The sequence below is a fragment of the Papaver somniferum genome, chromosome 1, assembly GCF_003573695.1.
Source record: "Papaver somniferum cultivar HN1 chromosome 1, ASM357369v1, whole genome shotgun sequence".
Classification (NCBI taxonomy): Eukaryota; Viridiplantae; Streptophyta; class Magnoliopsida; order Ranunculales; family Papaveraceae; genus Papaver; species Papaver somniferum.
Window position 1 is genome coordinate 102,630,266 of NC_039358.1, and position 12,745 is coordinate 102,643,010.

Genomic DNA, 12,745 nt, shown 5'->3' on the forward strand with positions numbered 1-12,745 from the left:
ATAGAAGTGAAAAGGACTCAACGAGATATGGTGAAACTATCATGTTATTTCTAACACCTGAGCTCTGTGCTTTTATGAATAGACTCTTCTAGATGTTTCCACCTAATCAGATTGGTTCCTCAACTCCTACAACCAACATGCTTCCATCCACTTAGATTAGTTAGTGCAATCCTCAATAGGCATAAATTTCTAAGCTCTGGAGTTTATTTATTGCAAAAAGGTGACAAAAAGTGTTTCTTCCCCACCCCCAAACTTAAATCTAACATTGTCCTCAATGTTCTAAAGATGAAATTAAAAGCATGAACAAGGAGAAACTATTACCACTGGAGGGAAAAGAAATAAGGAAGGATATTACCGTATCACATGAACGCGGGAGCCTCCCAGTAAATGCTAAATTTATAGTCATTAGCTAGACATCAAATACCTCTAAAAGAATTGTCACCTTCCAAAGTCGTATACCAATAGTCGAAACAATTGTGGGTCCATAAGACCAAATAGAACTGCCACGAATAGGAGACAAATGCTCAAGATCAGAAAAATGAGCAGATAGAGCACAACCTGATCTAAAGTTTCTCGCAAAACAACTGGATTTATCTGAGGTGCCCACTTGGGCTTCATATGAGTGTCTCGGCAAACAGATTCATCCGAAAAACGGGTCTCTAACATATGGATTTTCTCCTGGACAGTATCAGGAGGATCGGGTTGTGGAGTCTGAATAGACTCAGGGAATACCTCACTAGGCTTGAGTCCCAAGTTAGGGACTTCCAATGGGGATACTTGACGATCACAAGAATCATTACTACCCCCAAACTTAGGGTTTTCACTACTCTCAGACGAACCTTTAATTATTGTTTGGATTTCCGGATCTTCCCAGTCCTTAAAATGCTCAAGAGATTCTTCTAGTTCTCTACCCCCAAACTTAGAATTTTGGGTGCCTCTACATAGACTAGTCACAATGTTCCTAATTTCTAGACCATCGGGTTCTTGAAAAAGGTCAATTGCTTTCTCTAAGTTATAATCAGGTTGTTCATCCTCTACTTGCTTCATAGCTACTATGGTCCACTCTAAAACTTCCTTATTTTCTTGAAGCACGGTCTCTGGCCTATTCTCCTGATCACTATCCAAATCGGATGCTACAATCACAGGAAAAGACTTGGGGGCCTAAAAATGTATAATTAGGCTCCAACTCAGGAGGCTCTTTTAAACAAGGTATTAAGGTAGACTCGGAAGCTAGTAATGGTTCAAACCTATATTTCCATATATCAATATCTAACACAGGAATGGAATCTAACAGAGCATTTACTTGTTCAATGTTACTACCATCGTCGAAATCCAGGCTAAAATGGGATAGACAACTCTCTAACGGATCTTTCGATACGATGTTTGGTAATGACTCCTGAACTAAGGTTCCTATCATGTTTACCTCTTCTACGCTCGATTCATCTAGCTCGGAGGGTAGCTAGCTCGGAGGGTACTAATATTAAAAATGTTCAGCTCAATAGTCATATTACCAAAAGACAAATTCATTATACCATTTCGACAATTAATGATCGCATTGGATGTAGCTAAAAACGGGCGACCTAAAATCACTGGTATTTGGTTCTCTGGGTCAGGGACAGGTTGGGTATCTAGGATAACAAAATCCACCGGATATATAAACTTGTCGACCTCTATGAGAACATCCTCGATCACACCACGAGGAATTTTAACGGACCTATCAGCTAACTGAAGTGTCATCTGGGTAGGTTTCATCTCACCAAGTCCTAGCTTAAGGTACACATGGTATGGCATTAAGTTCACACTGGCTCCTAAGTCAAGCAACGCTTTCTCAACACGGTATTTACCTATTGTGCAAGAAATGGTCGGGGACCCTGGGTCTTTATACTTAGGAGTAGTGGTATTCTGAATAATAGAACTCACATGACTAGCTATGAAGGCTTTCCTCTGGACACTGAGCTTACGCTTTCGCGTACACAAGTCCTTAAGGAACTTGGCATAAGAGGGAATCTGCCTAATTGCATCTAATAATGGAAGGTTGATATTAACCTGCTTAAAAACCTCCAATATATCATTAAAGTTGGACTCCCTCTTAGTCGGAACTAGCAGCTGGGGAAACGGGGCTCTGGGAACAAAGCCGGGCTTAACAGGACCCTCATTGGTCTCTTTAGAGACTCTATCAGTCTCTTCATTCTCTGGCTCAGCAGGGTGAACTACACATGTTCACTATCAGGCATGGCAACCTTGTTGTCAACCTTCTTTCCACTCCTCAGGGTTGTGACATTCACATGATTGTACGATTTCTCTCCTTTGGGGTTAGGATCGGTATGACTAGGGAACCTTCCATCTTCCTCTCACTTATAAACTTAGCTATTTGTCCTACTTGAAGTTCTAACTTGGCAAGACTCTGGGAAGTATTCTTCAATTCCTGCCTAGTTTCTTGTTGAAAGCTCATGTGGTTCTTTGATAGCATGTCATGGTTACTTACTAACATAGTGATAGCTTCCTCTAAGGTAGAGATCTTTTTCTCAGAAGTGTTCTGAAACTGGGTTTGACCTGAAGAGTTCTTAAAAGCAAAACCTGGGGGAGGCTGAGAATTGCTAGACTGGCCTTGACTCTGACCCTTAGACCAAGAGAAATTAGGATGGTTTCTCCAACCAGGGTTGTACGTTTCTGAGTATGGGTCAAACTTCTGACGGTTCTCAAACCTAGCGTTGTTATAGACAGCATGGGCTTGTTCTTCACTAACCTGACCTTCCCAAAATAAATTATCAGGCTCTATTCCACAACTAGAGACTTGAGAGGCTCTATTAGGTTCAACAAGGGACCTATTTTTAGTCTGACCCATTTCCAAAGCTTCTAACCTTCTGGACAAAGAAGCAAACTTAGCATCTGACGCAAAACTCGTATCTACCATATTGGTGCTACTTCTATTGACCAAGAGTCTTTTAGGGTGTTCAACACAAGATTCCCACTGTTGGTATTTTTCAGCGATAGCTCCTAAGAAGATAAAAGCATCATCAACATTTTTACTAGTGAATTCACCAGCGCACATAGACTCAACCATGGCTTTGGTCGAATAGTATAAACCATCATAAATAATCTGTACGAGTTTGATATTATCAAATCCATGGTGAGGACACTGAGATAGGAGATCATTGAATCGCTCTAAAAACCTATAAAGAGACTCTCCCTCTTGTTGCACACTAGCACTAATTTTCTGCCTAACAGCTGCAGTTTTATGCTTAGGGTAGAATTTCATATAGAAAGCAGCAATAAGTTCCTGCCATGTTTCAATGGATTCAGATGGTAGGTTGTTCATCCAGGTCTTGGCTTTATCTCTCAAGGAAAAGGGAAACATCTTAAGTTTCAAGACTTCATCAGTAAGGTCTTTTATTCTAATTGTCCCACAGATTTCCTCAAAGTCCCTAATATGGAAATAAGGGTTCTCATCATATTTTCCTAAGAATATAGGGATCATCTGAAGAATACTAGGTTTTATCTCAAAATTAGCCGTAGTGGCTGGCAATTTAATGCACGAAGCTCGGTTGGTCCTAGTTGGGAACATGTAATCTTTCAAAGTTGCCATCGTTGGCACAACTGGAGAACTAGGGGTACTTTTATCACTCAGAGATAAATTCTCAAAACTGAAGTTTCCAAAAACAGGTCTCTCAAAAGAAGAATCTTCGAGCTCCCTGCTTAAATCAGAAGAACTACTAGGTTTTTCGCTAATCAATCGACCTAGAGTATCTCTTTTCCAAGCCCTATTAACAAAATCGGGCATACACTAAAAATTCAAAAAGAATAAAAACCTAACAAGGAAGGTTGTTCTAACAAACACACAGCAGGCTGACTCGACTTCACCAAAGCAAACCTAAAGATTTCTAGCAAACAAAAAGCATGATGGCTCCACTTAGATTGTTTCTAGACCAGCTTCTAATCCTTCGAAAGGGAATTCGTTACATTTTGATAGCAGCACATCTGCAACAGAATGTCTCCCAACTCATCTATTTCATCCTATGGCTTCGGGAGATTTCTACCATACAATCATCCACGACATATCATCGTCCTGATCGGAAGGTCCAGACACTAAACAACCTAATGTCAAGGATGGACCGACAACGCAACCACAACCTCCAAGGTTAGCTCTGACATGATCGCTGTCGAGCGTATGTTTCATCCATCCATCCCAAGAATGCAACGGAGTTTGGTAAATTTTGGAATCCACTGGAGAGATACTGCGAATGAAAGCACGGACCCGGACGAGCAACAGAAAACAGAAGAGGGTCGATACCTCTTTCCATGCGAACAGAGTTTTTAGAGCTTGAACAGAATGAAGATTCCTTCTTGCTCCATGAACGGGAATATAATTTTTAGACTTGTGAAGGAAATAATTTTTAGAAAAGTTGTTGTAGTTGTGGTAAAAACTGGGTTCTTTTCAGACTTGTGAAGGAAATAATTTTTAGACTTAATAAAAATAAAGATAAAACAAATTAAATTCAAAGGTGAAGTAAATATTATGGAAATACCAGGGTTCAGGATTTCACCATACACCAAAATTCATGTGATTCAATGATAATTCTTATCATGCAATTCTAGATATTATAATTCCAATCAAAAGTAATTGTGATTCTAATCATTGCCTAAATCAGATTTTCAAAACATCCATTGTTAATCGCAAGCATGAAATATCAAAAGCAATAAACCAAACATATTTCATCAAGAGAAAACACAATTAATTAATAAAAATCATTTATTCAATTTTCATTCGGTGCAATTAATCATAAAAGGATTGCATAAATAAATTTAAATGAATTTTACCACATAACTTTTGGAAGAATGGCTTCCTCCATCACCCCTGGGATTGGGTTTAGCTCCTCATCCCAAAAACACACTCACAAGATAAATTCATGGCTAAAATAGGTGTTTTTATTAATGAATATAAGATGAAACAGGAATTTGCAACGCTGTAATGGTGTTACAGCGCCACTGTTACAAAGGGGAAAGTGCTGAAAATCAACGATACAACTCAAGTGCTGTAAAACAACGACATTGGGTTCCACTTTTAAGACTGTTGAAGAACGACTGTCTTAGCTAGTCTGTTCTTCGTCTTCTTCTTCCTCCTCGAGCAGCAGCATCAACACTGTAACTATCTGTAACTCGATTCTCCCTTCTCTGCAGACCTCTAAACTCTCTCCTAATGGTTTCTAATCCTTCTATGATGAAAACACAGCTATTTATAACTATCCAACTCCCTAGAAACTCGATCAAATCCGAGAATAATCTCATTATTCTTCTCGGGCAGTTTGGAGAAAAATCACTTTCCTGTTGATTCACGTGGTTCTGTTGGCTATTCTCTCGTATCCAAACTATTCTCTGACTTGAACAAGACTAGGTACATCTTTATCCAGCGTAAAACTCTCCCAAAATTCTTCACAAAATCTTTGAAAATAAACAGAAAGAATACGTATCCCTGTTGAACTTTGATTCACTTCTACCGGACATTCTAGCCCAATATGTTCGACCCAAACGCACACACAAACCCTGTTTTGCTCTAGTAAGTCCAGCCCAATCGAATTCCACAATTGAATCTCTTTAAAACTGCCCAAAGATTCTCACACAAAAATTGCTCCTCGCTGCTGCCAGTTTCCCGCCAAAAATTATATTTGAATTATGTAGATGACCTCCCCTTATCCATTTCGAGAGTCCCTTTAGTACATGCTCTGAAATGGGATGCCCCTTATCCAACTTAGGGGTGCCTTTAACAATTCTTCTAGGATGTTTTCCGCACTTTTTCGGGGTTCCTCCGGGGTATTTCTGGGGTGTCTCCAACATACTTCTGGGGTGCTTCTGGTAGTTCCTCTCGGGGTGTAAATACCACTTTTCAAGCCCATTTCGCCGCAAAAGCTTATTTCTCCAAAAACACCTACAAAAGCGCAAAATAACCAAATAAGTACAAAAACGAGCACTAACAATACATGTAAATGAGAACAAATAGACACATAAATGCGTCTATCACCGTACAACCAAAATCTAACCTTGGTCATACTGCCACCCCTTCCAAATTCTTCCTGGTTTTACTGTCGGGACGTTTTAGCCCCCTAAACAAGATCAAAACCTAAATATTACCGCGAGAGGAGATGGAGAATTCTGTTTGTGTCCGATAAAAGGTCGGACCGTCAAAATCCGAGTCCGTACGCGGATTCTACAACAATTCTAGTAAAGGGCGCTAATTAGGGTTTCGGCGTGTCAAACCCTAAACCGCAAGCGCTTCCCTTGCAAGTGTTTCCCTTCCAAAGCGCTTCCCTTCCAAGCCGCCACACGCGCCATTGGCACATGCCAAGCAACGCTTGCAACCTAGCATGCCAAGTCGTGCAAACCTAGGGGCCAAGCCGCCACACACACCGTTGGCACATGCCAAAAAACGCTTGCAACCTATCATGCCAAGCCGTGCACACCTAGGGACAAGCCGCCACACGCGCGATTGGCACATGCCAATCAACGCTTGCAACCTATCATGCCAAGCCGTGCAAACCTAGGGCCAAGCCTCCATACGCGCCATTGGCACATGCCAAGCGACACTTGCAACCTAGCATGCCAAGCCGTGCAAACCTAGGACCAAGCCGCCACACGCGTCATTGGCACATGCCAAGCGACCCTTGCAACCTAGCATGCCAATCCGTGCAAACCTAGGGCCAAAAGCCGCTACGAGCGCCATCGGCACATGCCATGCAACACTTGCATTTTGGGATTACCACTTGCACCCGATGTGCAACCTACAGCCAAGGAATTCCACACAAGCCATTGGAACATGTCGTGCAACCCTTGCACTTTGGCATGCCACGCCTACATCAAAAGCCACGATTCCTCTTAAGATGCAAAATCTCGACCGTCGAAGGTCGCCACTGAGCCGGCACGTCTCTCAAGCTCAACTTATCAAACACCAGCAACATGCTACACGTTTTCCATGAAGACACTCGAGACATCAATACATGTCACAAACTGGGGGATGCTCTTTAGGGTTTTGGTTTGACGGTTTACAGCGTGCGGCATACACGGATGCCCGTTTCAAGACAGTGTATTAAGAATAAAACGGTTAGTAAATGCAGGAAGTAATGGTGAAACGCTCTTTCACTATGGAACATCAATTCCATCAAATTCCATCAATACCAGGCGTTACCACCTATTCCCATTTAACTCATATGTTTCTTTTTCTTACGAGGCCAGAGTACGTTTCACTTAGACTTGTATAAATAGGTCTTACCTATTTCCACCAAGAAACGAAGTTTTTGGTCAGGAGAAATACAATACTCAGAAAGGCAACTTTGCTAGATTTCCCAAAAGCTTTCACCTTCTGATACAAGTCAAGTAATACTCTTCCAGAACTGTTCTGGTCTCAACACTCTCTTCGCTTCCCTCCCTAGACTAGCCCTTCTCCTCCTCTTTATGAAAGAAGCAAATCCGGAACGGCCATTTCTTGGTTTAGGCCGGAGTTGTACAGATTGATCTCTCGAATCTAAAGTACTCCCGTGCAGTACATTTGTTTAGGGTTTAGATCTTTTTCTCACTCACTTACCGGAATTACCAAAATCGGCAGAAACGATTTTCACCCATAAACAAAGTGTTAACATATTGTTCTTTTTAGAACACAAATGATCCAAAGTAATATCTAGATCAGGTATCCATTGATCAGTCCATATATTGATAGAATTTCCATCTCCTACTTCCCAACATATGTATTTATGGATCAAATTTATTGCCGGCAAAACACACTTCCACATCCAAGAGGAGTTAGTATTTTTTTTCATGTTAAAAAAAGATTTTTTGAACATATTAATCCTAGGAATCTGGTTCAGAGATGATTCTCCAGGAAATTCTAGCCAACATTGGATGATTCATTTTATCAGCATCTTTAAAGCCCAAACCTCTCATGATTAAGGGTTTGCACATGAATTTCCAAGACTTTATATAGTGACCATTGATATTTGTTTCCTTTCCCCACTAGAAATCTCTCTAGACAACATCAATTTTAGTTGTGATTTTTTTGGGAAGCTTAAAACATCGATTTGATAAACATGTAAGATAGAGAGAACTGATTTATTAAGAATCAGCTTGCTCGGTTGATTTAATATCCTACTTTTCAAACCTTTCACCCTCTCTTCCATTCTGCTTACAATGAAATCAAAGGTTTTAAATTGATTTATCAATGAAATGGGAAACTCCTAAGTAGGAGTCTTTAATGCCATTCTTCTTTATTTTTATAAGTTTAGACATCATTCTTTTGAGTTTGTGATGAATTTTCTTAGAGAAAAATAACCCTGACTTTTCGAAGTTTATCATTGGTCCCGAGACTAAACTAAATTCTTGTAAAACGTTCAACAAATTTTTACAATTCTGCAGATTCTCCCTTGTAAAATTCAGAAAATCGTCCGGAAAAAACAAATGTGAAATCAGCGAGTTATTACTGTTTATTTTTAGACCCTAAATCTCTTTTGTGTTTTTTTTTTCTGCAATTAAAAATCTGGAAAAAACTTCCATACAAATAAGGAACAGGTAGGGGGATAATGGATCCCCATGTCTTAATCCTCTTGTTGGCTTGAAGAACTCCCATGCATTTCCATTTAACAATACTGCAATTGATACAGTTGAAATGCCTTTTTCGATTAATTGACACCACTCCTTACAAAAACCCAGACTTTCCATAGCTTTTATTAGGAATTCCCAACTGACCCTGTCGAAAACTTTCGACATGTCAATTTTTACACCCAAACCCCCAACTTTTGATTTTTTACGATTCACTGTAGAAATAAGTTCATGGGCTACTATGACATTATCAGAAACCTGTCCGCTAGATAAAAAAAACCGTCTGAAAATGAGAAATCAGTTTATCTAGCAAAACTTTCATTCTGTTAGCTAACAATTTTGAGATTACCTTATGAGGGATCACAACCCATTTGGTCTGAAATCAGAAGGTGTTTGGTTCTTTACATTTTGGAATTGAGAAAAAAAAAGTTTTGTTGAGTTCGGGATTAAGCTTTTTTGTTAGACAAAAATCTTGAATTAGCCATACCAGTTGGTTTCGTACCAGAGACCAGTTATGCTTGAAGAAGCACACTGGAAATCCATCTGGTCTCGGGGATTTGTTAGGTTTCATATTCCTTACTACCTCCCAAATCTCCTCATGCGAGGGAAAATCCATTAAAGAAGTGTTATCCAATTCAGTCAGTCCTACTGAAAGATGAGAATAAATGGTTTCATCATTCGCTATAGGCATTGCAGTAAAAAGGTTTGAAAGTAGTTTTTCAATTCCTGAGCTATTTCCTTTTTGTGTTTTATTTCTTTCGAATCAACATTTAACAAGCAGTCTATCTTATTTATTTTCCTTCTTGTTATCGTTTTTAAGTGGAAATACCTCGTAGTTATTTCTCCTAGATTGACTATATTGTCTTTAGAGAGTTTTTTTTTAAGAAATTTCCTCTTCTGTGTCGTATAACTTTTTAAGACTTAACATTGAGGAGCGATCCATTGACAACCTCCTATTTTACAAGTTTTAACAGGGTCATATCAATCGTTCGATGAAGAAACAAAGACAACATAGATTTTTCCAAAAAAATCCGGGTAATATGGGTTACCAGATATCCATGATGAAATCAAAAGTCTTTTATCTGACTTTCTATATCTTCTCACCCACGAAACATCTGCAATGCTTCTTCCTCGCTATCCATGGAAAATTGATATTCACGTACTTTTGTTAATGATTCGATCAGATATAAAAATTAAGAGATGAATCGTTATTTTTGCAATTTTCTTTTTCACGTTTTACTAATTTCAAAAGTCACTTGCTGAATGTAAGAACCCAGGTTTTACATGTTATCTCCTGATAAATGAAAGAAACACAAATTATTCACCCACTGCTGAATTCAAAACACAAAATTTTAATTTGTGGTTGTCCTCTCCATCTTGTAGTTTGATAATTTTTAATCAAATAAGAATTTTGCTCAAGGAGAAAAATTAGGGCCAAGGTTACAGTTGAACGCGCAATTGGGAGATACTAAAAGTAATTGGGGATATAGGAAAAACACAAAAACAGGATTTAAATAGTAAATCAGAGTCACCCCATATGCAGGTAATTTTTATAATTTAATCTACCCCTCACTAATCATGTTTAGTCAACTAATTATAATTATTTAAGTTAATTATAATCAATTTACTTGGGTGGGAGCGGAGCAGAATAAATTTTTTGTCTGTTCGAAATTTTTGTACGATGGAAACTAATTTTGTCTGTTCAAAATTTTTGTATGCCGACATAGAATGTGCTTGAAGACTGTGTCGGCAATATTTGAAGGCTATGCCGGTTTTGTCGTTCTATTTGAGGTTATGTCGGTATTCATTGCCGGTTTTGTCGTTCCTTTTTAGTCTTTGCCGGTAATTTTCGTAACTAAATTCTTTTTTCATGGCTAGATTTTTATTATTTCCAGCATTGTAGTCAAGTAGTCGAGTATGCCGGAATTGTATACCGATATTGTTTTTTATTTTCAAATCAATGCTGGCATAGTGAAATAGGGTAATCAAATAATCCCAATAAATTTTTATGCTTGGAAGAGTTTAAATTGCAAGGAGGAAAACTTTAAACCCATGGGAGATGCTTTGACGTTGAAAGCCAGTATCTTGAGGTCTCTTAGAGCTTCTCCAATGGTGAATGTGGATATTTCATATGTGGCATCACTTTTAAGACATCTTTTGAGTGTAAAATCCTAAATATTAGGAAAAATAAAGTTTCATCTCCAACCCATAAAGTTTTCTGTTATTTTTTTACTTATTTGTAGGCATACAATTGGTTAAAATCCTTTCCATTTCTATTTTTCAATGATTTTTATTAACAAAAGTGTGACTAGGATGGAAGACATCCTCAAGTGAATGCCTAAAACTAGAGGTTCACCTAGAGGATGTCTAACTTTTTTTTTGCCACATCATCTTCACATCTATGGGTTGGAGATGATTTTTTATAAATATGGTTGTGTATCCTATGTGGATTATGACTTTTTTCTTCACACACATTCCATTGGAGAGGCTCTTAACAATTAAAAACTCTTGCCACCAGATTCTGTTGTAAGCAAGCAATCCTAAATGATACTTTGACCCGATCGATTGTCCAACACTTACAGATTTTCACTGAGAAACAAAAGCATGCTACCCAAACGTCAGTAACTCCGTTACAAGTACAATATACTAGCAATGCTGATTTGTATTATTTGTTGATCCAGTCTAGCAGACCGCCAAGAAAAACAAAAATAAAAGAATATTTGATTTCCAAAAAAACTTAAAAATGACTAACTTGCATATGGAAAATAAGGTAAGTAAGCTGATCTGATTTTGTTAGCAGTATTGATGGACACAACGTAGGATATGAATGGGGATCTAGATATGAAATATGTGTTGATCCACTAACTTTCGGTGAACAGAAACTTAGCATCTAGGGGACATAGGAAAACTCTCTTAAATAGAAAAAACATTTCAATTTCCCAAGTTTACAAGACAATAAACTTAACGACAAATGAGAACTCTAATTACATGAATTAGACGGAGCATCTACCTCTATGAATAATGTGTACCACATTCTCAGCAACTTCAACGAGAAAATCTTACCTAAAAAAAAACTTCAACGAGAATTTGGCCATTTTCATCAGATGGTTCGGTAACTTAACTACTTTCTTTCTCTTTAGAATGGTGTGTGGTATTAGTTGCGTAATTCCTGAAATGGTTGCTCTTTGGGGTTCTTCATCTTGATGGTTAAATCAATTTTAATTGAAATCAAATTCGTTAATTGAATCGTCTACAATTTGGGTTCATTTTGGCATCCATTTTTTATACACGACATCTGTAGGTTTCTCGTTTATACACATATATGATATACAGATGTTCATTTGGATATTATTTAATAGCATTGTATTGCTCACTGCTGAAAAAACTCTAACTAACTCTGCACGTGTATTTCACCTGTGTGAGTCATGGCTTTCATTGGTTAGTTTAGTGAGTTGTTTACAACCTGTCCTGTATGGACGCGTCACTCTTCTCTTTGTTGTTTACTCTGTTATATATACAGAGTTTGTCTACTTCTTGAATTAACAATTGTATTCATTTCTTTATCTTCTTAATCAATGATACTATGGTATCAGAAGAAATATGCTCGCCATTAATGGCTTCTAAAATTTTTCAGATCTAGTTTTTCAATTCATTCGAATCTTTAATCAACATTCTTGTTCTTTCTCTTTTCATCATATCTTTACTGTTTGATTTACTATTCTGTTATCAATTTCTACACTATGGCAGCTTATGAATCAAGAATCTCTCAGGTTCCTCTAAATCAAATCTCACAAATTCTCTCTTATAAACTGAAGGATGATAACTTCCTTACTTGGAAATCACTTCTTCTGCCACTTCTCCGAAGATACAAAGTGGATGGTTTTCTTGATGGATCTTTACAATGTCCTCCTTATCAGCTTGATAATGGTATCAATCCTGGTTATACAGCTTGGCATGATGATGATACTACTCTTATACTTTGGATTCAGATGTCGATCTTTGAAACTGTGATTCCTTATGTTGTTGGAGTGGATTCTTCAAAAGATCTATGGGAAAATGTTGAATCCGGGTATGCAAGAAGTTCTTCTACACATTCAATTCAACTTCGTCTAAAACTTCAATCTACAAACTCGGATCAGGTACTGTCTCTACTTTTCTGAGTGAA